This window comes from Lithobates pipiens, unplaced genomic scaffold (genome assembly GCF_037356315.1).
Source record: "Lithobates pipiens isolate NorthernLeopardFrog02 unplaced genomic scaffold, aLitPip1_a1.2 Scaffold_17, whole genome shotgun sequence".
In the NCBI taxonomy this organism is placed as follows: Eukaryota; Metazoa; Chordata; class Amphibia; order Anura; family Ranidae; genus Lithobates; species Lithobates pipiens.
Genome location: NW_027507755.1, coordinates 9,970,299 through 9,996,809, shown reverse-complemented (window position 1 = coordinate 9,996,809; position 26,511 = coordinate 9,970,299).

The following is a 26,511-nucleotide window of genomic DNA, read 5'->3' as shown; positions in this document are numbered from 1 at the left end:
GCATGGTGTGAACACCCATGCGATCCGATTCTGCTGCGGGCCAAAAAAAGGGTCCCGTGCGAATTTGCGGCGGGTGCGGCGGGTGTGGCGGGTGCGGCGAATGGCTGAACTCGAATCGCACAGAGATCGGATGTGATTTGCACTGCAGTGCGGTGCGAATCACATCCGTTCTCAAACCGCTGCAATCTGAACCCAGCCTTAGTGACACTGGCGACGGGGGGTGATCACGGGGTTAAACCTTTATTGGGGGGGTTAGGGGGGTACCTTAGAACTAAAGGGGGCTAACCCTAACTGCCCTAACAGTTATTAGTCACAAATGACACCCGCCGGGTGATCAGGGGGTTAAACCTTTATTAGGTAATAAATGGCGGGTGCCCTGAAACTATAAAAAAATAACTAACCAACCAGCGTCACCTGTAACAGTTATATGGTGATCACTGGTGAAAGGGTTAACTAGGGGGCAATCAGGGGGCTTTATGCGGTAGTATATGGGGGTCCCTGGCGCTATAAAAAGCTGCGGCGAACCTAAATACCTACCTGCCTAACTAGCGTCACCTGTGACACTAATACGGCGATCAGAAAAATGATCGCTTATTAGGCTGGGTTCACACTGGAGCGATGCGGAAACGCCGCGAATCCGCGGCGGGTTCCCGCATCGCATGCCTCCCGGCGGCAGTTCACACTGCCCTATGCGAACTGCTGGGAGTGTCAGTGAAATGTTACTGACACCCCCAGATCAGTTCGCATATCGCAGTGCGATCTGCAAACTCGGATCGCATGGTGTGAACACCCATGCGATCCGATTCTGCTGCGGGCCAAAAAAAGGGTCCCGTGCGAATTTGCGGCGGGTGCGGCGGGTGTGGCGGGTGCGGCGGGTGCGGCGAATGGCTGAACTCGAATCGCACAGAGATCGGATGTGATTTGCACTGCAGTGCGGTGCGAATCACATTCGTTCTCATAAACCGCTGCAATGTGAACCCAGCCTTAGTGACACTGGCGACGGGGGGTGATCACGGGGTTAAACCTTTATTGGGGGGGTTAGGGGGGTACATTAGAACTAAAGGGGGCTAACTCTAACTGCCCTAACAGTTATTACAGTCACAAATGACACCAATGCAAAAAAAAAAAAAAAAAAAAAAAAATGACATTGGTGTCACTGTGACTGGGGGGCAGGGGTAATTGGGGGGGTGATCGGGGGGTAAAGGGGGGGTGTGAGTGTGCCTGGCATGTTCTACTGTGTGTGTAGAGTGTTGGTGCAACTCACCGATCCGCTCTCCTCCGTGTCGGAACGGAAAATACCGACACGGAGGAGAGAATACATCACTTCCTCTCCTGTGTTTACATTACAGGAGAGGAAGTGATGTCACGGGGGATTTCCATTCGTCGAGAGCGATCGCGAGGGGGTGGCCATGAATGAATGGCCGCCCCCTCATCCCGGATCGCTCTCGAAGAAATGCCGACCGCCGCAGGCACCGGGGGGGGCCCCGATCGGGCCCCCCACCCGCGGGCAGGCAGGGACTTATATATACGCCCATATGCCTGCCCGTCCCATTCTGCCGACGTATATCGTCGTGCGGCGGTCGGCAAGTGGTTAAAGAAAAAAATATTGACTTAAATATCTAGGAAATTAACTGTGTATTTTCTCAGTTCACAGTAATATGAACATTAACCATTACTACCATATTTTCCGGCGTATAAGACGACCTTTTACACTTAAAAAAACTGCCCAAAAAGCAGGGGTCCTCTTATACGCCGGGTCAGCTGCTGGGATGCTTGCTGCATGTGCGGTAATACTGTATGTAACTTCGGCTACATACAGTATATACCGCTGAGCCAATCCCAGTGAGCGATGTATTCAATTGAATACAGAGCCTGCTCGGATTGGAGTAACAACCTCTGCCAATCCGAGCAGGCTACATACAGAAGCCTGCTCGGATTGGCTTTGAGAGTCAGAGAAGCAAGGACTGATGATGTTACAGCCTCTGCCAATCCAAGTAGGCTTTGTATTCATTAATAGAATACATCGCTTGCCGTGATTGGCTCCAGCACCAGCAAGAAGGAAGAAGGAAATGGCTCCAGCAAGAATGAAGAAGAAGGATATGAAGCGTCGGAAGCCTCAGAGGGGGGGTCGTCTTAAACAGTGAGTATGGGCATAACATCTTAAAAACCTGTAAAATCAGGGGGTCGTCTTATACGCCAGGTCACCTTATATACCAGCAAATATGGTATGCATTGTAAAATATCTGTCATGTACCTGGAGATGCAACCAAATATGGAGAGGGAAGTGATCTCTTACACCTCTAGCTTAGTACCCCTGGTAAAGTAAACAGGGGGGGCGTGGACGGCAGCGGAAGAAGAGGGACGTGTTAGAGAGGAGCTCCGCTGGCGCCTCTCATAATCCGTGTCCATCCTCTCTCAGGACACATTTTGGAGCCCGCTGGACCACCCATCTCCCTTGCGGGACACATCTGCTCCGGGCTGGGGCGGTTTTTGGCCGGCCTCGGCACCGTGAACCGGCCCGCGGCCGCGAGCTACACATCAGGCTGGGCGCCGCCATCTTGCGGCCTACTCTGTCCCCGCAACCACCGGACAGCGGAACCCGGGCCGCCCTTCGGCCATCTCGGCACCACGCAGCACCGCTCGGTCCCCGGGGCCCCCCCGCTTGAGGACGGGTGCCGAGCAGAGGACACCGGAGAGGCAATCGGATCACAGGTTAGTGAGGTGTGCTCCGGCGGCCATCTTGCTACACCCAGGGCCAGCCGAGGATCTCCTGTCTGGCTCCCCTACAGCGCCAATACTATTGTCCCCAGGGGAAAGGACATATTGCCCCGCCACAGCGGGGACTGGGCACCCCAGGAAGGTTTCCTACCCACCCCACGGTCACCTCCACACTTTAAGACTGAGGCCTTGGCCTAGCCGGCAGCCATCTTGGACCACCCAAACCCTTCCTCTACACCCAAAGGCCTTCATTCGCCCTTCTCCCAACCTGATTTATGCCTTAAACCTCTCTACTAGGTCGTAAGCGCGGCTCTCCAAGATGGCGGATGTTTAATCCGTGAGTTCGGTCCCGTCCCGCGATCTGCGGCCCCTGTAACGCTAACGCTAGCACAGATTGATCCAGGGGCAAGCCTCCGACTCTCCTCATCCCTCCCAGGCACTTCATGGGAAAAATCGGGGATCAGCGATCGGCGTATCATCCCCCGCAGCCCTCCTCCAATATGGATCGCTTTCTAACTAGGCCCTCATCCCCGGCCCCGATCACACAGGGGGATCCGAAGGACTATGTCAGTGCGCTTATGGAGGAGGATTCCTCGCAGCGGTCACCCCGACAGCCCCCACCTTCCTCCCCTCCGCAGGCCCTCACACCGGAGTTGATGGATCTCAAACTCCAGGCCCTGGCGCAGCAAGTTACCAGGGACATAGCCCAGGAGATGGGAAGGATCTCCAGAGAACTTAAGGGGGAAATAGATGCCCTAGGGGAACGCACGGCGACCCTGGAAACAAAATTTGACGAGACTCTGCATTATGTGCAGGCCCTTGAAGAGGAAATCGCTACTCTTAAAAATTCTGTCTCCCAACTACAACTCCAACAGGAGGATCTTGAGAACAGAGAACGACGCCAAAACCTCAGGATCCGCAGTGTCTCTGAGAAGATAGCTGACAATAACATCAGGCCATATCTTCTAGGTCTCTTCAACACCCTGGCCCCGGACATAATGGACATAGACTGGCGCCTGGACAGGGCCCACAGGTCCCTGGCTCCTAAACCCCCTGCGGGGGCCAGGCCCCGGGATATAGTGGTGTGTTTCTACTTCTATGAAAGCAAGGAGGCCCTGACCAAGGCTACGCGCAACAGGTCCAGCATTGAGTACAAGGGGGATAAAATTCAACTGTTTAGTGACCTTTCTCCCATCACATTGGCCAAGCATCGCTCTCTGAGACCCATCACATCCCACCTTCAGGAGCACAATGTCCCTTATTATTGGGGCTTTCCCTTCCGTTTGAGTGACACCATGGAGGGGGCCCAACACACCCTGCGGGACCCCCAGGAAGGGGAGGCTTTCCTCAAGAAGCTGGGCCTTCCCCCCACTCCCTGCAGAGTTTGATCAAGCACCTTTGACTACCCCAAGACACAACTCTCTTCCTCCCAGGATCTGGACCCCAGTGAGAGGAAGAGGATCGAGGGCCTACTCCACACCCCAACGCTCTCAACGCTCCAGACCCCCCACCTGAAGACCTGTCGGGGTCCCCTCGGAATTTGCCCCTTTTTCTTTCTTGTTGCCTCACACAGGGGGTTGCGACCTTTTTGATGGTTCCCCCCCGTGGAGTGAGGTATGCCTCTACAGTTGGTTTTCGCCCTGCGCGGTTCCACCGCTAGTTCAGAGATCCCAGTTGGGCTGTTTTTTCTAAGGTTCTGCTATATACTTAAGTTTATGTTTGCTTCCCTCGGCTACTGACTTTGTTACGGAGGACATGGGGAGCCCCTAAAACGCCATCGACCTCTCTGGATCGTCGGGGCGGGACGTCACGGACCCCCTTCCATGTTGGGAACTGCCATGCTCCCCACCAAGTCCTTGGGCTGCGGCCAAGGACCCCTGAGGGGTTTGACTCTCTCAGGTTTTTTTTTTGCTGACCTTTTTTGTTTTTTTTTAGGCCGTCCTGGCCTTATGGTTGCTCTGCATCACTATATTCAGTGGCCCCCTTTTTGGGCCTGCACGCATACCCCCTTTTTTGGGGACTGATATGTGTCTTCTCTTTTTCATACTATTGTTATGATGTCTTCTTGGTGTTTTGGTTTTTATTTTTTATTTTTATTTTTTTTTTTTTTATATATTTTATTTTTTTATTTTTTATTGCTTTTATTGAGGTTTTTCCTCTAATGCATTTGCCTATAACTGTTATGTGCATTTTATGTCTACATGTGTCCTTAGGTGTTTCTTTCCATGTTGCAACTAACTCTATTGTTAGCAATATCTGTTTTAATTATAATGTGCTGATAGGCAGGTTGGGGCCCCTCCCTGGCCCCCTATTGAGCCGTGTTGTGTCTGGGCCTCCGCCCTTTGACCTGCATGTTCACTGGCCTGACTGCCCCGACGCGACATGGCTTTTAAACTGGTCTCCTATAATGTAAAGGGCCTGAACTCCGTTGGGAAGAGATGGCTGGCCTTGAGGGAGTTTAGGGCCTCCGGCGCGGATGTGATATTAGTCCAAGAGATGCACTTCCCGGGCCGGGGGCTCCTTTAGATTTGCATCTAAACATTTTCCGGTGTCTTATGTGGCATCGGATCCCTCGGGTAAAGCTGGAGTAGCAATTTTAATAAAAAACTCATGTCCTCTCCAGGTTAGGTCATCTCAAGTGGATCCTCATGGTCGTTATATTATATTGCAGGGATCCTATCTCTCTAACCCTATGACGATCATGAACGTCTACGCCCCCAATTCAGGCCAGATGAAATTTCTCACAGATGCCTTGGTGCGTCTGCATAAGCTTTCTTCCCCCTTTACAGTTCTAGGGGGGGACTTTGATGCTGTGCTCTCTCCCGCCCGGGACAGACGATCTCTATTTAATCTCACTCCCCCCCGGCCTCTCACACCCTGGCTACCTCCTTTAGGAAACTTATTCGTACACACCACTTGTTTGACGCTTGGCGGCTGAAACATCCCTCGGGTAGGCAATACTCATTTTACTCCCCTCCTCACAAGATGTTCTCTTGACTGGATTATTTTTTTATTACGGCCTCCTTGATATCTCACGCAGTGTCGTCTGACCTGACCATGCCCCCTTGACTCTAGATTTATGCCTCTCTGCTGCTTTCCCCAAGAAATGTCACTGGAGACTCAACGAGTCCCTGCTCAAGCACTCTGAAACCAATGCTAAACTCGAGGTGGCCCTGACCGAATATTTTCTCCTGAACAAAGGCTCCGTGCCCAGCCCATCCACCCTCTGGGAGGCCCACAAGGCCTTCTTCCGGGGGCAATGTATACTGACAGTACCTCCAGATAACTCACTACTTTTCAACTCTTTCCCCCTCTCTCTCCCTCACCACACCGACGCCTTTTGAGCTGCTCTGCTCCCAGGGCCCCTACCAAGCAAAGCTTATCTCTAGTATTTACCATATACTCCAGCAGAGGTCCTCTCTCACTGCCCTATCCCACTCCTACATGGACAAATGGACGCAGCTTCTTAATCAACAAATCACTCTCCCGCAATGGTCCAGAATTTGGTCCTCCACCTCTAAAATTTCCAGATACGTGGCACAGAGAGAGACAGCATATAAAGTCCTACTGTTCTGGTATAGGACCCCCGAGGTTATTCATCGGTATGACCCCTCTCTTTCTCCCATGTGCTGGAGGTGTGGGAGGACCAAGGGAACGCATTATCATATCTTTTGGCAATGTGCTCTAATTACTCCTTTCTGGTCCATGGTATCTCACATGCTCCAGCAGATTTTTGACACCCCCATTCCATTGGATCCTGTCCACCTTCTCCTAGGCCTTCCCTTCCCGGAGTTGGGGAAGGCAGCTAATAAATTAGCCTCCTATGTGCTGCTTGCTGCTAAAAGAGCTATCCCCTCTAATTGGTTGTCTACTCAGCCCCCAACCCAGACTCAGCTGATACAAACCATCAAGGACATACACAGGATGGAACATTTGACGGCTATGGTGGAGGATGAGATTGACCGTTTTGGCGTGATTTGGGCCCCCTGGGATGCCTCGATCTTTGGGCTCCCACAGGTGCCCTTGGTACCCCTAGCCACCCGGTCGGTGTCCATCCCCTAGTGTTCTCTGACCTTCTCGCTCCCCAATGTTTTGTATCTTGTCGGTACTTTAAGTCTTTTTCTGCTGGCCCAACGGCCACTCGAAGCTTACCTTACCTCTTGAGGAAATGTATAGTGGTATGTAGCCCTCTTTTGTCAGATATTAGTCATGTTATTGAAGCACCAGTTCAAGACCCCAACCCCTGCATTATGACATATATGATGTCTCTCAGTCTTTCTTTTTATTTTAATATTGTTTTACGTAATACTTTTCTGTTGTTTTTTTTTCCTTTATGCGTTGTTTTGCTTTGTTTTCTTTTAGTTATTTATTTTTATACTTTGACTGCTACTGTATATCTGTAGTCACCATGAGGTTATATCAGTCTCTCCAATACGGTATGCTCCAGACTTTCTTTGTCTATTGTCAGTTCTGTATCTTTTCATTTTCTGTAAAAAATTCTCTCAATAAAAATTAAATTTAAAAAAAAAAAAAGTAAACAGGAGGTATGGGAGCCTGGAGTGGCAAGAAGGCCTGGAAGTTCGGATGATGATGATGGCTCCAGACGAGATATCTGTGCTTACTGGGATGCAGGCTGGATTGTGATGCAGGGCAGCAGGCACAGCAGGCTGGTGGACAGTCAGCAGGCACTAGGAGACTGGCAGGTCACAGGCAGCAGACACATGGCAGGTGGCAGATAGTAGGTACTTGGCAGGCTGGCAGATGGCAGAAAGAAGGTGCTTGACAGACATCAGGAATAAGGATGGCCACCACAGGCTGGGCAGAGAGCAGGGTCAGGCAGGCCGGGTTGGTCACTAGCAGGCAAGTCAGGAACAGAGCAGCAGGCAGCAAAGTAGACCCAGTGAGAAAAACTAGCTGCACACCAACATTCGTCCAACAGGTTTATTGAAAGTCTGCCACCAGGACTAAAACAACGGACCAAGGGGTGATGACGTTTCACACATACATTGTGCCTCTTTAAAAGGGGTTTGGAAGATCTGTCTACATTGTTCACGGTTGCGAGCCAGGGCTAGCACCCAGCAGCGATCTGTCTCATTTCTCCAGGCATCAAAGTAGTCAGGTTCAGGCTGATGATGTTGGCACCGGTAAACAGACAGAGAGAGGGATCAAGCAGAGACGTGGTAGAAGAGTAAGCCGGGGTCAGTTCAGGCAGAGTACAAGCATGGTCACACAGATCAGAACGGCAACAGGAGGTCAAACAGAGTAGAAAACAGGAATTCTCCATCTGCGCATAACTATGCACCTGGACATATTTCTTCTTTCTTGACAATATCTTCAAACAAGTGTAACAGCACAACAGTTTCCTGTAATGGTGTGGCAACAATGCTGCTCTACTCCTGAATTCAGAGCCGAGTTGCCACTCACATTAACATTACAGTGAGATGCAAAAAAATGCTTCAAGGGTCAGGGCTATCAGCATTTTCACTGCTGACTTGCAAGCCTGTAGCTTGTCCATCAGCACCTGACCACATCTGGTCCTGCCCACTGCTTTCTGGATAGGCAGATCTGCCTCTGCTGCTGAAACCGTCCCTAACTTTCCCACTGTATAGTTCATAAGTGTAGTGGGAGGAGCTGAGGTGTGCCCCTAATGCATTTTAGACATTGGAGGTCTCGCTGATCTCTTCTCCCAGTGGCTGAGCATAGTTGCTGCAGCAATTTCCAAGAATAGAAGTAAATAATAGGAAAAAAAGTATTTGCTGTGAGAAAAACATAAAGCATCCTGGAGTTCAACTTTAACACAATTCCAAAACAAAAACCTGAGATTGTCAGAAACCATGAATCAGATTGAGACAGAAGTACAGTTAAGTCACACTTGTTTAATAATAATAAAAAAGGGTAAACAGAGTAAACGTAGTCAAAACATAGTCAGAGTTCAGGAACCGGAATGGATAGTCAGACAAGCCAATGTCAGGGAGCCAGAGATGAGCGTAGTAAAACAGCAAGCGGGATCTGGAGCCAGAAGGAAAGCCAGCCAAGCAAGTCTTTAACAGGAACACAGGAGAGCGCCTCTAGAGATGTGACCAAGGTGAAGGCAGAGATCATCTGGACTGGACGGCTTAAGTAGGCAGGACTGATGAGCAGGATATCATCAACAGGTGAGTCACTGTAGAGAAATAAGAGCTGGCAATTAGCCGACAGCTGAGCGGCCAGCTTTGAGAAGGAAGGGCCGAGCCCAGCCCTGACAGAGATATGATGAGTCGATAAATAGAGTGAGAAAGTAATAATCACAGCGACCAACAATATGATGCAGCAGCAGTGTTTTTCCATCTTTTGCAAAGAAACAATTAGCTTGGAGACATGAAAAAAAGCCTTCAAAATGGAAGCGATGGTTCAGTTATTCCGGCAGTAATGAGTTTTGATTATTTTTTATTAGCCAGCTATGCACAGGTCATTGTTCTCCCGTCTCTCCACAGATTTCACTAAACTCCAATGATGATTCTGCCACTTGAAGATATTTAGATTCATAATGTCATAAATCAACCTGCAGCACCGTGGAAGATTTAAATTGTAAAGCATCGAGAAAGCAGTGGTAATCTTATAGCTATTATATAGCCATGAATTCAGGATTTATTTAGCATCATGCCAGAGAAGACCTTTTTTTTTTTTTTTTTTTTTTTTTTTTTTTAGCTGGCTGGCTGCTGAATTAAGAAAAAATGTAAACGTTTATTTTAAAACTCTGCGCATATAAAATAAAAGCGATGTTGTTTTGCATTTATTGAAAGAAACTCAGAGAAGAAACTTCAACAAAGAAATCCACCACGGGGCTGACTCATACATTCAACAGCTATGGAAGCTCTTCCCCGAGGGGGATATCCGATTTGGGGAGGAGCCACGAGAGCTGCTGGGGGACCCCAGAAGATCATGTTTGGGACTACTCTGTGCAAAATGATCGCCACAGCGGAGGTAAGTATGATATGTTTGTTATTTTAAACCAAAAAAAAACCCTTGCAAACACTTTTACAAGTTTTAATAAGCAATATATATATTTTCTTAAACTAGATTACGCTATGGAGATTTCCCTTCTTTCTTCCTCTTAATTAGGGATGAGCTCGGTGTTCGACTCGAACATCGGCCGTTCGGCGAATTCAGAACTTTGTGGACCGTTTGCACCAAATTCGTGTGACACGAACGGCCCACAATGTACTACGCCATCGCAGTGCATTGCCTGCTCATGATTGGCCAAGCATGCCCTGTGACCCCGCATGCTTGGCCAATCACAACGCCAGCAGCGAGGAGAGCCATAATTGGCCACAGGCAGGATGCCTGTGGCCAATTATAGCTCAGGGGGTTTAGTAAACGCCCCACACTATATAAGGCTGCCAGCGAGGGGGCCTTGTGTAGTGTGTTTCGGTGTGCAGGGAAAGAGCTAGATAGGCAGGGACAGTGTGTTCTTTTCTCAGTCATCTTAAAGTTAAAGTGGTGTTGTGTGCCTCCAGCACAGTATACACCTGTATCTACCCTTTATTGCTGTTTTTCTCTAATTAAGGCATCTGCAGGTGTTAGTGGGTGTCGTGTACCTCCAGCACAGTATACACATGTATCTACCCTTTATTGCTGGTGTTCTATAATACAGCCATCTGCAGGAGTTAGTGGGTGTTGTGTGCCTCCAGCACAATATACACCTGTATCTACCCTTTATTGCTGGTGTTCTCTATAACAGGCATCTGCAGAAGTTAGTGGGTGTTGTGTGCCTTCAGCACAGCACAGTGTACACCTGTATCTACCCTTTATTGCTGGTGTTCTCTAATGTAGGCATCTGCAGGAGTTAAAGTGGGTGTTTTGTGCCTCCAGCACAGTATACACCTGAAGATACCCCTTATTGCTTGTGTTGTCAGTTGCATATCTTGCATATTAGCCTTTAAAATGAGCACTTTGATTTCAAATGTTCGAGTTCCATAGACTTTAATAGGGTTCTAAAGTTCATATGAATTTTAGGTTTGTTCGAAGGTTCTGGTGCGAACCAAACCGGGGGGGGTGTTCGGCTCATCCCTACTCTTAATAATCTGTTGTCCAACGTGGAGAGAGGATCTTCCTAAATATACAACACTGCGCAATTGCTGGTTTTGGTTTATAATTTGACCAGCCACAGCCTCTGGTGAGTCACTTTAGGACTTTTTTGATGAAAGGATTGCATCGGATATCTGAATATATCAATTGCTGGATCACCCTTTTTATTTTTTGATATACAATCCTTTTTTTGGGAGGGAGGGGATTGAGATCTTGCTTTTTTTTTATATACAGTATATACACTTGGGGAATACATAAGAATTTTTTTTAAATTTGAGAACATATTCATATATGCACTTTGTTATGATGTTTTTTTACATGCATTTATGATATGTAGATGTCACTACTAATTAATCGTTTTTTTTTGTTTGTAGAGTAACCTTTGATTAGGTGGCACGGAATATTGTGGTGACACACACACATATACATATATTGGTCCTGCACTTGTACTTTAGATTTTTTTTAAATAAAGTATTTTGCATATAAAAAACACAGGTAGATCACGGGTTAAATGCGCTTATGAAGTAGTGGTATAGTTCTTGTAGGGAGACATTGGCATAAGCACTAACTAGAAGGAGTCCATTATTAGAGTTCAGAATTTTGCATGCAATTGTGGAATTTCTATAGATTTGCACTGTTATTTTTATTTTCTCAGACTATCTACTAGTGAGGCACTAGGACCGAACTACAGCATTCACAATTGGAATCCACATTTATCCACTAATTTCTTTGGTGCTGATTCTCTTTTTCTTTCTGTGATTTTGTTTTCTCAGTCACCCTTGGACAACCTTGTGTGGTATGGTTGAGGAGACTGGAGTGCGGTTAGGCTGCGGGGGACTGGTTGCGGCACTGAGGGAGCCTGCTGGAGCAAGGTATTTACTCCTTAACATGGTATTAAAACAAAAAATTATCATATTAGAGATTACTAATTCTTTGATGTGGTGACTGCCTTAGTTTTCTATTTTTAGGCTTTTTTTTCCCCTTTTCTTTTAACCCAGTGATCTTGCCTGTAAATCTGTTGGTTCTCCACGCCCTTTAAGGGCTTTTTTTACACACAGGGGATGGTAAGACCCTATGGATGAGCTGTGTTTTTAGGCAGCAGTGTGGTGTGGCCACATTACTTTGCTTCGCGGCTATGGCAGAAATCATACCACCCCCCCCCCCCCCCCCGTGCTCGGCGTGGCCCGCAACTGCAGTGCAACTGCACAGAACATGTGCATTTGTGGTGTGGTTGTCTGGTAATTAGGGGGTTAAAACAGGCAGTGAGGAGGCAATACAATGCACTTCAGACAGCAAAGCAAGTCTCAAGGCCTAACAGACTAAGCTGTCCACCAAAAGTAGCAATTAGGGCTGGTTTTACACCTTCGTTGATTAGTAACACACATTAATGCGTCTATCGCAGCAACATGCTTTTTTGATGCTTTAATGAAGCTTGGCAAATGCCTTGTGTGTGTTGAGGAAGTCACCAGATTTATGTGTTGTGTGTATTTGTGTCATATTTGGTGTTTTTATTTTATTTTTATTTTGGTGTTTTTGGCAACTGAGTAGTGTCCCCGATCCCCAGCTCATCAGTTTCCTGGCTCAGTTGTTCCCTTGGCTCCGTAGATCTTCACTCAGTATTTTGTAGATCGCCTGCTCTACTAAATCGCATGGCAAACAGCAATGCACAAACATTGTCGCCCAAAAGAATCTCCTGTTCTTTTTTGGGCAACAAGCTTGGCACGTTGCAGATTGCTGCGTGATAATCATGGAAAACCACAGCACGTTCACTGCCTTTGTGATCTGCTGAATGAATGAATGAATGAAATACTTATATAGCGCACAATGCGAACTGAATCGCCTCTAGGCGCTGTGGCGAGCTTTGATCATCTGCTAAAAGAGGAAGGTCTTGAGTTTTTTCCTAAAAGCCAGGTGATTTTCTTCCAGGCGGATGTTGATTGGTAGAGCATTCCATAGCCGAGGCCCTTGGACAGCGAATCTCCGATCACCCTTGGATTTATACCGGGCTTTGGGCACGAGGAGGAGGTTTTTGTTGGCTGATCGAAGACTGCGGTTTGGTGTGTAATGATTTATTTTCTCCATTAGGTATTGCGGAGCTTCTCTATGCACGCATTTGTGGGTGAGGCAAAGGGTCTTGAACCTGATCCGATTTTTTACGGTTAGCCAATGTAAGCTCCTCAGTGAAGGAGAAATGGATTCCCAGGGTTTTTTTCCTGTTATCAGCCTTGCCGCCGTGTTTTGGATCAGTTGTAATCGCGCAAGTTGATATTGTGGTAATCCTATGTAAAGCGAGTTTGCGTAGTCCAGTCGTGAATTAATGATTGTTCCAACTACCACTGCTTTGTCATTCTTTGGGATAAAAGGGATGAGTCTGCGAAGCATGCGCAGAAGATGGTGAGATCGACTGACTACAGATCCTATTTGCGCATCCATTGACATTTGTGCGTCTAAAATAACCCCGAGACTCTTCGCTTTGGTCTTTGGGGAGATAGTCTGCCCAAAGACGGTTGGTGGAGACCAGGAGGTTTTGGTTGCGGGCTTATGATTTGGGTGTAAGATAAGAAGCTCTGTCTTTGATTGGTTCAGCTGGAGGGAGTTGGTGGTCATCCAGTCCTCTATTGATTTGAGGCAGTTTTCAAGTTGTTGTTGGTGATCTTTTTTTCCATTGATCCGGAAATAAAGTTGCGTGTCGTCAGCGTAAGAGTGGAAGCAGAGATCTGAGCATCTGATGATTTGAAGGAGTGGGCGAATGTAAATGTTGAAGAGAACGGGTGACAACGGAGAGCCTTGAGGGACTCCGCAGGTGACTGCCCGAGTTTCGGAGAGGAATTTTCCTAGTTTCACTGTCTGTGACCGATTTCCTAGGAAGGACGCGAACCATTGGAGATCTATGTCTTGGACTCCGGCTACTTCTGTGAGGCGGACGAGTAGAGTATTGTGATCTACTGTATCAAACGCTGCACTTAGGTCTAGCAGTACGAGGAGACACGGCTCTCCGTCATCTGCTGCTTCGAGGGCGTCATCCCAAATCTTGAGGAGAGCTGTTTCTGTTCCATGACCCGGGCGGAAGCCTGATTGCAGCGGGTCCAGGAGTTTGTGAGTATCCAGGTGACGTTGTAGCTGATGTACTACAGCTTTCTCCATGATCTTAGAAATGGTGTTGAGGCTTGTAATCGGCCTACGGTTGTTTGGATCCTGAGGGTCCAGGTTTGGTTTCTTGAGTAGAGGTTTGATGATGCCTTGTTTGAGGATGCTGGGAACAATCCCTTTGTGGAATGATCGGTTTATGAGGTGGGTTATGGTTGGAGCCACGATGTCGGAGCATTCTTTCAGTAGTTTTGTGGGGATGATGTCAATAGGTGAGGTACTGTCACGCAGTTTATTAATGATGTTTTTTGCGGTGTCTATGGTAATTGGGGATAGTGAAAATTTTGGCGGTTGCGGTATGTTGGTGCGGACATCCTCTTTATGTATTTGCTGGCTGAGGTTGGATGTTTTCTTCTGACAAATTGTTTCCCTGATGGTTTTGACTTTATCAATGAAAAAATCCGACAGTTTGTCACAGTAATCCTGGGATTCGTTTTCTGGGGGTTCTAGGCACACCGGATTCATTGATTGATTAACCAGTTTAAACAGTTCCCGTGGTTGGTTTGCGGCCGTTGAGATTGTATATGAGAAGTGGTCCTTTTTGGCTTTGAAGATTGCTTTCCGATAATTCTCTGTCAGACCTTTGTAGTTAAATAGGTTTTCCTCGGTGGGATTTCTTCTCCATGTTCTTTCCGCTCTTCTGCGTTCTTGCTTTAGTACGGAGAGGGAGCTATTAAACCATCCAGCATTTTTCTTCCTGATGAGAGCCCTGCGTTTTGGTGCTACCGAGTCTGCTGATTGCAGTAATGCCTTGTTCAGGGAGTTGAGTGTTTCCTCCGTAGAGTGGTTTAAAGTTATTGTAGATATTTTTTTGGACAGAGTGGTTTTGAAGGCTTCGGAGTACAGTTTTTTATGCGATCTGGTCCAGTGCGTTTTTACAGGTTTCCGTTTTGCGTTGGTGATGTTGGTAGTGATTTTGAATTTGATAGCGTGGTGATCCGTCCATGGCAGAGTTATGTTGTCGAGTATGTTGACGTCGATGTTCTGTTTGAAAATGAGGTCCAGGGTGTGTCCTGACCCATGCGTGGGAGTCTTTATCAGTTGCTGTAGACCCAGTTCTTCTAGTTGATTGATGCAGGCAGTCGCGATGGGGTCTTTAGGCTCGTTTGCCCAAAGGTTGAAATCTCAGAGTGCCAGGAAATTTTTGAATTTTAGGGTGTGCATTGCAAAGGATTCCGTGAGGGGTGAAAGAAGATTGGCCTTTGGTCCCGGTGGTCTGTAGCACAGTAGAATATGAGTGGTGTCATGGGGTGTTGGTTGAAAATGTAGCGTCAGGGTTTCCATAAAAGACACTGGGTTCTGAGATGATGGTTTAGTGAGATCCAGGTGACCTTTAAAGATCACTGCTAGGCCTCCTCCTTTTTTCCCTATCCGGTGTTCGGTTAGGATCCTGTAGTTTTCCGGCACCAATTCGGTGAGGATGGTGTTGCAGTCAGAGGTTAACCAGCTTTCGGTGATGAAGAGGCAGTCTACATTGTTCTCGATGATGAAGTCGTGTACTTCCAGTCTATGTTTGACTGCAGACCTGGCACACACATCTGCTGTGAGTGCCAATGGGGTTAACAACACCCCTAACACAGATCGCAAACACATTGTTTTTGCAGGAAACAAATTGCATGGTACTGCAGAAACCATGCGATTTGGTGCGGTGCATTTTTCAGAAGTAGTGCATTCATTACTTTTTGTGTGGTCCTGTGAGATATGCAGTCCATTCAACATTTGCAGCACTTACCTACAGAGGGTCCCTTGAGAATATAACTGGGTCTCCCACAATGGTACAGAGGCTGCCAGTCACACATGCACAGTCCCATGCACAATGACAATTCAGGATCAGTCTAGGGATGTCTTTCAATGGCAGCTGGTGCTATATTTTTTTAGGGGGGGCGGCAAACAATCCATCGGACGCCCCCCTTTGTTGCTACGATCAGCTGCATCCACCTCCCTACCTCCCCCTGTCGGTTGGATCACCCAAACCCCCCCCCCCTCATTGGTCACCAGCCCCGCACTTACCCCATCTAGGTCATGGGCAGCACTTCCTCCAGGCGGCAACTGCACCCAGTGTCTCCTCCTCAGCATCCCCTGCGTCTCCTCCTTCTCTACCTCCAATACGAGCGCTTCTCCTCTTGGCCAATTGGGTCTCATGACCAGTAACCTACTTCCTGATTGGCCGGGAGGAGAATCATGAAGACGATAGGGAACATCATTTTCTATCGTCACACAACGCCCCGAGCCCATCCTTTTTTTAAGCCAATTAGAGCCTCAGGCTCTAATCATGTGCTTCCAAAAAGAAAAACCCTCATTGGAATCCATGCGTCCAGCACCCGCATGTAAATTAGGGGCCAGGTGCATGGATTAGGGGGGCAGCGCCCTTGTATCGACTGGCCAGCACTGATGTCTTTTTAGTATTTTTTGCTGAAGCACTTTAACAGGAGGGGGTTTAGGGTCACAGGAAACTCTGAAATGATCAATGGGCTCCATCTGACTTTTTCCATCTGATTTCTGACGCACAAAGTTTGAGAGCAGGATTTAAAATTTTCCGACACATAAATTCCAGTTGTGTGTAGACAATTTCGGCGGACAAAGTGCCACACATGCTCAGAATAAACTGAGACAAAAGCTATTGGCTACTGGCCCGTTTATAGTCCCAACTTTTGTGTTTGACATCACCTCGTTCAGAACGATCGGATTTTCCGACAACTTTGTGCGTGTATGCAACAAAAGTTTCGTCCAAAATCCATCGGAACAAATCCGATGGATTTTGTGGTTGGAATGTCCAACCCTGTGTATGGGGCATAAGACCCTATAATAGCAGTCCCAGTCCAGATAGCCTCTTCTGGCTCTCACTCAACTATTAGTATCCAGCAAGAGCTTTAATCACAGCATCCCAGGAGCTCTCTGCCACCTGGCATTCACAGGTAGATCCCAATTGAGGGAGACAAAAAGACACTTCACTAGACCAGGACTTCAAGACAGTTCCCTCCAGCAAATGTAATCCTTTGGAAATCTTCTCTAGGCCCTCAGCCTAGCATCTGCAATTCCTTATCTCAGTAAAGCTACCTCTGGGGGCAGCAGCCTTGAGAGAACCAAAACCCTCACTGGAGGGAAAAAAAACTCTCTGCTCAGGTCTCCCAACTATTTATACCCTCTCCAGCCATCTGCTGGATACCTCTGTAGCTCTGACTCCCGAAGGAGCGCTGATTTTAATGGGCTTACCGTTACCTTCTTCACCTCGATTTGTGTCTAGGGGTTTCCCGTCGTAGATGGCCCAAGAACTATAGAGACTGACGACAGATCCGCTTAAAGGGATTTTTATTTGCAAAAACGTAGTTAATAAACAGTCTCTCAGTATAGGGTCAGAGGGTTTAGGTGAAATGTCCAGGTACTCTTAACATCAAACACAGTATAGGAGAACTCTCTTACTAAATCCAGAGAATAGCCATTCACTGCTGGATCTTCACCCTAATTGGATAGTCCTTCTCTCACCAGGCCTAGCAGCCAACAGGGTACTTGAGTCAGGAACAAGTCTCTGCCACTGACTTTATTATAGAACACGTGTAAGGAAACTTGTAGAACGCGCGTGTGGTACCAGTATCTTGCAGCCAGTCCGGCGATACCGCACGAGGATTCGCTTAGGTCCTTCAGCATTACCAGGCTCTTGTTGTGAAGTCAACCCTTGCGTGGCCTTCTCTCGCAGAGTCCTCCCCTGGATAACTTTGAAGTTGCTGTGCCTTTCCACAACCTGAGATGGCACCGGAGCACCTCCGAATCCTTCCTTTAGTTTCCTCGCTTTGGGCTAGCCAGCCCCGAGATGTAAAGTCAGGTAGATCCACCCCCCAGGCCATAGGCGTCCTGGGGGCTGGTCAGGAGGACCAGGACCATGCAGTCAGAACATACTTGTGGACCGGAACCCTGAAACACGTGACATCCGCATCTTAAGTACCCTCTCTCAGAAGGCACAACAAGAGTGACCCTCCCACTGGGCTCACTCCGAGACATAGTAATATTAAAGCACCCAACCAGACTGTGTTACCATTCCTATCAGAAGCGACAGTGCCCCCCATGGGTAATCAAACCCAAACCAAACTGCGGTTTAGATTAAACATTAAATTTCAAAAACACATAGCGCGTGCTCTTCAGGAGCCGGTGCTACACCTCCTTCCAAGGATTGACTGGAGCATGATAAATATTCACACTGATCATTTGAATCTCCCTGCTCTATACTCTGGAAACTTCTTTTAGAAGCAAGTGGGAGTAATCAAACTCTCGGCTCAAGAAACTCTGAAAGGACCAACCATTCACTGCTCCACTCACTACAGTGAAGCCAAAAACAAAATTTTACCTAGCAACCTAAGTGGAGGAGGGTGCTACACATGCATTGCTTTATGATTATTTGATGATAGTGGTCATCAGAAAAAATAGGGTCAATCTTCTTAATGAGGATATATAAAATTCTACAGGGGTTCCAACTGTTGCACATGCTATACAAAAAAAAAGTTCTGGCTTTTGATACACTGTAGTGAAGAGAATGTAACGGCTAAATATCTCAGTAGATATTCAGACTTTTAAACTCTCTGCCAAAATGAAACGTTTTAAAGAGTTATAGAAGAGCTGTAACATATAAAGATTAGAGTGATTATGATTATTTTAGTTCAGTTTAGCTTAGCAAAGACTGATCCCAAATATCAGAATTTAACCCAGTTTCCAAACTTTTCTTAGAACTATTTATTCAGTGCCTATGATGGCTGCATAACATAGTTTCAATTACACAGTAATTGTAGAAAGAAATGTAGTTGTTTGGCTGCTCCCACACCTAAACCAAACATATTCAGTTGACAGTGTGCTTCAGTATTCCTCTTCAGTTTTTACTTTGAAGGACTATACAGGGTAAAAAAAAAAAGCTCTATTGCAATGGTGCAGTGCATTTAAAAGCCCAACTCGGCAAAAGTGTGTTGCACCAACACTGCAAGAGTTAAATGTTTGTTTAGTCTAGGGCAGGGGTCTTCAAACTGCGGCCTGGGGGCCAGATGCAGCCCTTTGCTTGCCTTTATCCGGCCCTTGGGGCACAATTCCTCCCGCACACATTAACAATCAGGCAGTATTCCTCCAACTGACTGTTCACTCCTACCAATGCCAGGACATTTTCTACTCCCACTGGTCACAATCCGGCCCTTCTAAGGTCTGAAGGACAGTAGGCTGGCCCTTTGTTTAGAAAGTTCAGGGACCCCTGGTCCAGGGAGCATATGGGAGGAACAGGCTGCAGGGTTTGGTCTAGCAGCATGGGGGAGCCCGTGGAAGCAAAGGATCCTCCAGACCTTCCTCACCTCCCACCCTCTGCTATGCTGAGATGATGGAGCTGTGTGATTTGAGGGGGGGGGCTCTGTGATGGGGGTGTCTGTGTGACTGGAGAGCTCGGTGATGAAGGGGCTCTTATTTAAAAGGGGGCCTTTGATTTATAGGGGGACCTCTAATGCACGGGTGGGCCCTAATGTGATAGGGGGCCTATGATGTGATGGGGTACCTCTGATGTTAGGAGGGGGTCCTGATGTAATGGGGAGCCTCTGAAATAATGAGGGAACCTCTGACATGATGGGGGACCTCGGATATGATGGGGGGGGGTTCTGATGTGATGGGGAACCTCTGATATGATTGAGGAGGCTCTGATGTGAAGGTGGGGATCTGATGTGAAGGAGTGCTTTGATGTAAAGAGGGGATCTGCAGTGATGGGGAACATCTAATATGATGGGGGACCTCGGATATGAAGGGGGCTTCTAAAGTAATGAAGGGGGGCTCTGCTGAACCTCTGATAAGTTGGGGCTTTCTGATGTGAAGGGGGGCTCTGCTGTGAATGGGGGTTCTGATGTGTTGGTGGAAACTCTGATGTGATGGGGGAACCTCTGATGTGAAGTTAATTCCATTAGGGTGGTTGTTCGCATTGTCCCAAGCTCAGGTTATCCATTGACAAGTAACATTTATGTAAGACATGGCACAATCCAACACAGATTTACTTGTAAAAATGCAGTATATGGATGTTATCTGGTCATATTAAAGTTTAAAGGGACAGTGATCTTCTACACCTTGCGTCCACTATGAAGGCTGGAAACTGAGGGGACAAGAAGAAGAAGGGAGGTGTCTAGCCCAAGTAGCCTAGACACATAGGTAAACTGGATTGTACCTCTGCACAAAAAAATTAAATAAGCTGTAGTTATTGTACCTTGACACTAGATGTCAACAAAAATATAATCTACAATCTGCTGGAAAATAAACTTTTTAGTCCTGAACACAAATTAAAAAAAAAAAAAAAAAAAAACCTCCACAGCCTTGGTATTTGGTTGCATATAGTGATTTGTTGATATACTCAACTGCTAGAAACATTTATTCAGTACAGGTACTATTGTAACTCTCAATCAAAAGTGTTTCTCTTTCATCTTTATATCTTATTCATGATGATCGCCATCTCATCTCTAAGCTGCCAAGTTGTTCAATTTAGTGTACGTCAGTTTTCAACCCATAAAATGAATGACAGCATATTAGTGAAATATCTCAGATTCTTCAAGTTCTTCCTGGCAGTTGGACACCTGTGAAAACTTTACTGAACAGTTCATAGGTTTGATGTAACAGGAAAGCCAACTTTCTGACAGCACTGTCAAACAAGGATGAAACGGCACAGAAAAGAAAAGTTACTGTCCTCACTTAGAAGGCATTAAAAAAGGCTTTTTTTTCCCTGCAACATTAAAAGGGTTTGCACAGGCGGACTCCACCGGTCTGGTAAAATGAAGCTTCGTCTGTTTTCATTGACTGTGAGCCTCACTCAACTGATGTCTTTGCTGGCTACATGCAATAATAAACATAAGCAGTCATATGAGATGTATAAATGTAGGGCAAGCTAGGTTTCTTTATTTTGTGACCATGGGCAAACTAAATGCCAGCTTCAAGTTGGGGAGATCCCCCTGCAGGAGACTTCCTCCTACCCTTGGAGCACCCACCACACCCCCTGCTTTTTTTATTTTTGTCATTCTTATTTTTTTAAGCAGTTTTTGGTCCAGCCATGTGATGTTATTGGGACCCTCTTCCTGCGGTGAGCGCTCATCTATGATGCTGAGTAGTTAGTGATTTCAGCACTTGTAAGCAAGTGCAGATTTTCCCTCTGTCCTGTAGGTGGCACCGTGGCATTATTACAGATGGAGAGGAGTCTGTTAGAGGAATTGTCCCCCTGTGAACTCGATCAAAGTCTTAGAGAAGCCAGCTGTCTGACTACCTCTGGAGGCCTAAGGCTGCCATCTTGACTGGGAGCCTTAACACACAATACCAAAATGGGATGGGAAAATTTGTACAACGAGCTGTCTGCCAATTTTCGGATCGTTAGTACGGTGCTTTCGACAGCCGATTTCGCTTTTTCATCAGATAAAAGCTGGATGTGCAGACTATAAAATTGTTGTCAAATGTGAACGGAACGTCCAATATTCGTTTCATTAGTACCCGTTTTCCTACAGGAAAAAACATAAGAGAAAGACTATGTATTCTCAGAAATAAAAAAATACATACAAAACTATTAAATACAGTGGTGTGAAAAAGTGTTTGCCCCCTTCCTCATTTCCTGTTCCTTTGCATGTTTGTCACACTTAAGTGTTTCGGAACATCAAACCAATTTAAACAATAGTCAAGGACAACACAAGTAAACACAAAATGCAATTTGTAAATGAAGGTGTTTATTATTAAAGGTGAAAAAAAATCCAAACCATCATGGCCCTGTGTGAAAAAGTGATTGCCCCCTAAACCTAATAACTGGTTGGGCCACCCTTAGCAGCAACAACTGCAACCAAGCGTTTGCGATAACGTGCAATGAGGCTTTTACAGCGTCCTGGAGGAATTTTGGCCCACTCATCTTTGCAGAATTGTCCTAATTCAGTTACATTAGAGGGTTTTCGAGCATGAACGGCCTTTTTAAGGTCATACCACAACATCTCAATAGGATTCAGGTCAGGACTTTGGCTAGGCCACTCCAAAGTCTTCATTTTGTTTTTCTTCAGCCATTCGGTGGTGGACTTGCTGGTGTGTTTAGGATCATTGTCCTGCTGCAGAACCCAAGTTCGTTTCAGCTTGAGTACACGAACAGATGGTCGGACATTCTCCTTCAGGATCTCTTGGTAGACAGCAGAATTCATAGTTCCTTTTATCACGGCAAGTCTTCCAGTTCCTGAAGCAGCAAAACAGCCCCAGACCATCACACTACCACCACCATATTTTACTGTTGGTATAATGTTCTTTTTATGAAATGCAGTGTTCCTTCTACGCCAGATATACTTGGACACACACCTTCCAAAGAGTTCCACTTTTGTCTCATCGGTCCACAGAATGTTGTCCCAAAAGTCTTGGGGATCATCAAGATGTGTTGTGGAGAAATTGAGACGAGCTTTGATGTTCTTTTTGCTCAGCAGTGGTTTTCTCCTTGGAACTCTGCCATGCAGGCCATTTTTGCCCAGTCTTTTCCTGATGGTGGAGGCAGGAACGCTGACCTTAACTGAGGCAAATGAGGCCTGCAGTTCCTTGGACGTTGTTGTGGGGTCTTTTGTGACCTCTTGGATGAGTCGTCGCTGCGCTCTTGGGGTAATTTTGGGCGGCCGGCCACTCCTGGGAAGGTTCACCACTGTTCCATGTCTTCGCCATTTGTGGATAATGGCTCTCACTGTGGTTCGCTGGATTCCTAAAGCTTTGGAAATGGCTTTATAACCCTTTCCAGACTGATAGATCTCAATTACTTTCTTTCTCAATTGTTCCTGAATTTCTTTGGGTCTCGGCATGATGTGTAGCTTTTAAGGATCTTCTGGTGGACCTTACTGTGTCAAGCAGCTCCTATTTAAGTGATGCCTTGATTGTGAACAGGTGTGGCAATAATCAGGCCTGGGTGTGGCTATAGAAATTGAACTCAGGTGTGGACAACCACAGTTATAGTATGTTTTAACAAGGGGGGCAATCACTTTTTCACACAGGGCCATGATGGTTTGGATTTTTTTTCACCTTTAATAATAAACACCTTCATTTACAAATTGCATTTTGTGCTTACTTGTGTTGTCCTTGACTATTGTTTAAATTGGTTTGATGTTCCAAAACACTTAAGTGTGACAAACATGCAAAGGAACAGGAAATGAGGAATGGGGGCAAACACTTTTTCACACCACTGTACATTACGTCACTTCTGACATTGTATTCTGTCGTACAAAAATGTGTGTATTGTGAGTAACCTCTTCACTTTCGTGATGAGCCTATGAGCCTAGCATGCCACAAAAAACAGACAATCGGTCATCTGAAAATCTAAGCGTGTGTATAAGGCTTTATATACAGCTGGTAAAATGAGTATTGAACAAGTCAACACTTTTCTAGGTAATTATATATCTAAAGGTGCCATTGACATAAAATTTCTGACGCCATGTCGGTAATAACCCATGCAATCCATACATAAAAAGAAACCAAAACAAAGAAGTTCAGAAATTAAGTTATAATAAAATGGAATGACACAGGGAAAAAGTATTGCACATGAAGAAACGGATGTTACAAAAGGGCATGGAAAGCCAAGACACCAACTGAAATCTATCAGTAATTAGGAAGCAATCCTGCCCCTTGTCAGTGCAAATAAATATCAGCTTGTTAAGTCTCAACTGATGGCCTATAAAAAGGTGTCTCATTACCAAGAAACATCTCATGATGGGTAAAATCAAAGAGCTCTCTCAAGACCTTTGCAACCTCATTGCTGCAAAACATTCTGATGGCAGTGGTTACAGAAGGATTTCTAAACATCTGATTGTTCCAGTGAGCACTGTTGAGGCCATAATCCAGAAGTAAAAAGAACATAATTTCACCATAAATCGGTCAGACGCTCCTCACAAGACGCTCAAAAAAAATCTCAATGGGGAAAAGTATCATGCTGGATAGCTATACTGATATGGACTGGGTAATGTGTTAGGAACGAAAGGATGCCACATTGTTTGATGGAAATGAAAATGATCAACCTACTGAGGGCTGAATTCAAAGACACCCCAAAAATCAAAGGAAACAAATAATGCAGCAGGCTAGAGCATTTTGGTGAAATTTCATTGCAGCAACTCAAAATGGTACTCAGTAATTTGTATGGCCCCCATGTGCTTGTATACATGCCTGACAATGTCAGGGCATGCTCCTAATGAGACAATGAATAGTGTCCTGGGGTATTTCCTCCCAGATCTGGACCGGGCATCACTGAGCTCCTGAACAGACTGAAGGGCAATCTGGTGGTGTCGGATGGACCAACACATAATGTCCCAGAGGTGTTCTATTGAATTTAGGTCAGGCAAGTGAGGGGGCCATTGAGTGGTATCAAATCTTGTTATCCTCCGGGAACTGGCTGCACTCTCTCTTCATATGAGGTCGGGCATTGTCATGCACCAGGAGGAACTCAAGCCCCACTGCAACAGTGTAGGGTCAGAAAATTTGTCCAAGGATTTCATCCCAATGCCTAATGGCAGTCAGGGTGCCATAGTCTAGCCGGTAGGGGTCTTTGCATCCCTCTATAGATATGCCTCCCCAGACCATCACTGAGCCACCAAACTGGTCATGTTGAACGATGTTACAGGCAGCATAATGTTCTCCACGGCTTCTCCAGACCCTTTTATGTCTGTCACATGTACTCTGGGTGAATCTGCTCTCATCTGTGAAAAGCACAGGGTGCCAGTGGTGGCACCCTGTGTCAATTCTGGTGTTCAATGGCAAATGCCAATCAAGCTCCACATTCCCGGTCAGTGAGCACAGGGCCCACGAAAGGACGACGGGCCCTCAGGCCACCCTCATGAAGTCTGTTTCTAATAGTTTGTTTAGAGACATTCACACCAATGGCCTGCTAGAGGTCATGTTGTAGGGCTCATCCTGTTTCTCTTTGCACAAAGGAGCAGATACCGATCCTGCTGATGGGTTAAGGAACTTCTATGGCCTTGTCCAGCTCTCCTAGAGACTGTCTGTCTCCTGGAATCTCCTCCTTGCTCTTGAGACTGTGCTGGGACTAGACACTGCAAACTTGACAATGGCACGTGTCGATGTGTCATCCTGGAGGAGTTGGACTGCCTGTGCAACCTCTATAGGGCCCAGGTATCGTCTCATGATACCAGTAGTGACACTGACCCTAGCCAAATGCAAAACTATTGAAAAACAGCCAGAAAGGATGATTAGGGGAAAAAATGTCAGTGACCTCCACCTGTAAAACCAGTCCTGTTTTGGAGACCGTCTCATTGTTTCCCATCTAGGGCACCTAATGTTCATTTCATTAACACCAAAGCAGCTGAAACTGATTAACAATCACCTCTGCTACTTAACTGACCAGATCAATATCCCAGTTTAATTGACTTGATGCTATACTCTGATTAAAAAGTGTTCCGTTATTTTTTTTTTTTGCGTGGTGTATATTGCGACTGATCAGGCTCTTCCATTCGTAGATTGTGTTGTAGGCAGTGTAATGGCTGTGGTCACACTGTGAACAGGTAGCTAGTTTGAGCTGGGCTCACAATTGTCTGACAAAGATCAGCCCCTGCTTGCAGTCTTTCACCTTGCTACATGGTTTAGAAGAAGAAATGTTTGCCTTCAGCAGACTGTGCCCTTATGCCACGTACACACGATCGGAATTTTTGGCCAGCAAAAGACTGATGAGACCTTTTCATCGGAAAATGTGACCATGTGTATGCTCCATCGGAATTTAGCTGGCTGAATTCCCGCCAGCAAAAATTTGATAGCATGTTCTCAATTTTCTTGGTGGAAAAACTTTCTATCGGAAATTCCGATCGTGTGTATGCAATTCCGACATGCAAAAACTTACGCATGCTCAGATTCAACTACGAGATGGAAGCTATTGGCTATCAAACTTCCTTTTTCTAGTCCTGTCATACGTGTTGTACATCACCGCGTTCTTGGCGGTCGAATTTGGTGTGACCGTGTGTAGGCAAGACAGTTTGTGCGGAATTCCGACGGGAAAACGATCAGAGCTTTTTCCGACGATAATTCCGATGGTGTGTACGCGGCATGGTAGTTTCTCTTTAAAAATACACTAATTTGCAGCATATAGATGTAAATCACCCACATAGATAATAATGGGATTTTAATTTGAAATGCATTTTTGTGCTTTACTGCAGGAAAACCAATGAGTATGAAAAGATCCAAAATTATTAATGATCAAAAAGGCTTCCCTTTATTATGCCATCTACTTTCTTTCTGTATTTTAAAACTCCTTATTAACACTGGCAGATGTTACGGTTGTTAGTGCTGAACTTTACATATTTGTCTGATGATTATTGCCAGTAACTGCCTAAAGTTCTGCACCACTCTTCTCTGTTTTATGCTCCTGCTGAGAATGTGTTACCGGTACCCTATCAGTAGCATAAGAGCACATATCTTTTCTGCTGACAGCGAGATGCGACAGTATAAGCCAAGGTCACTTGGGTAACTTCACTTTCTACAATTTGTGAAAGCAGAAAGTTATTTCTCTGACAATTAAAAAGTTACTTGCAAGTAGTCCATAAAAGCTCAGACTTAAGGGTCATTTTTTGTTTTTGTGGATTTTATTGT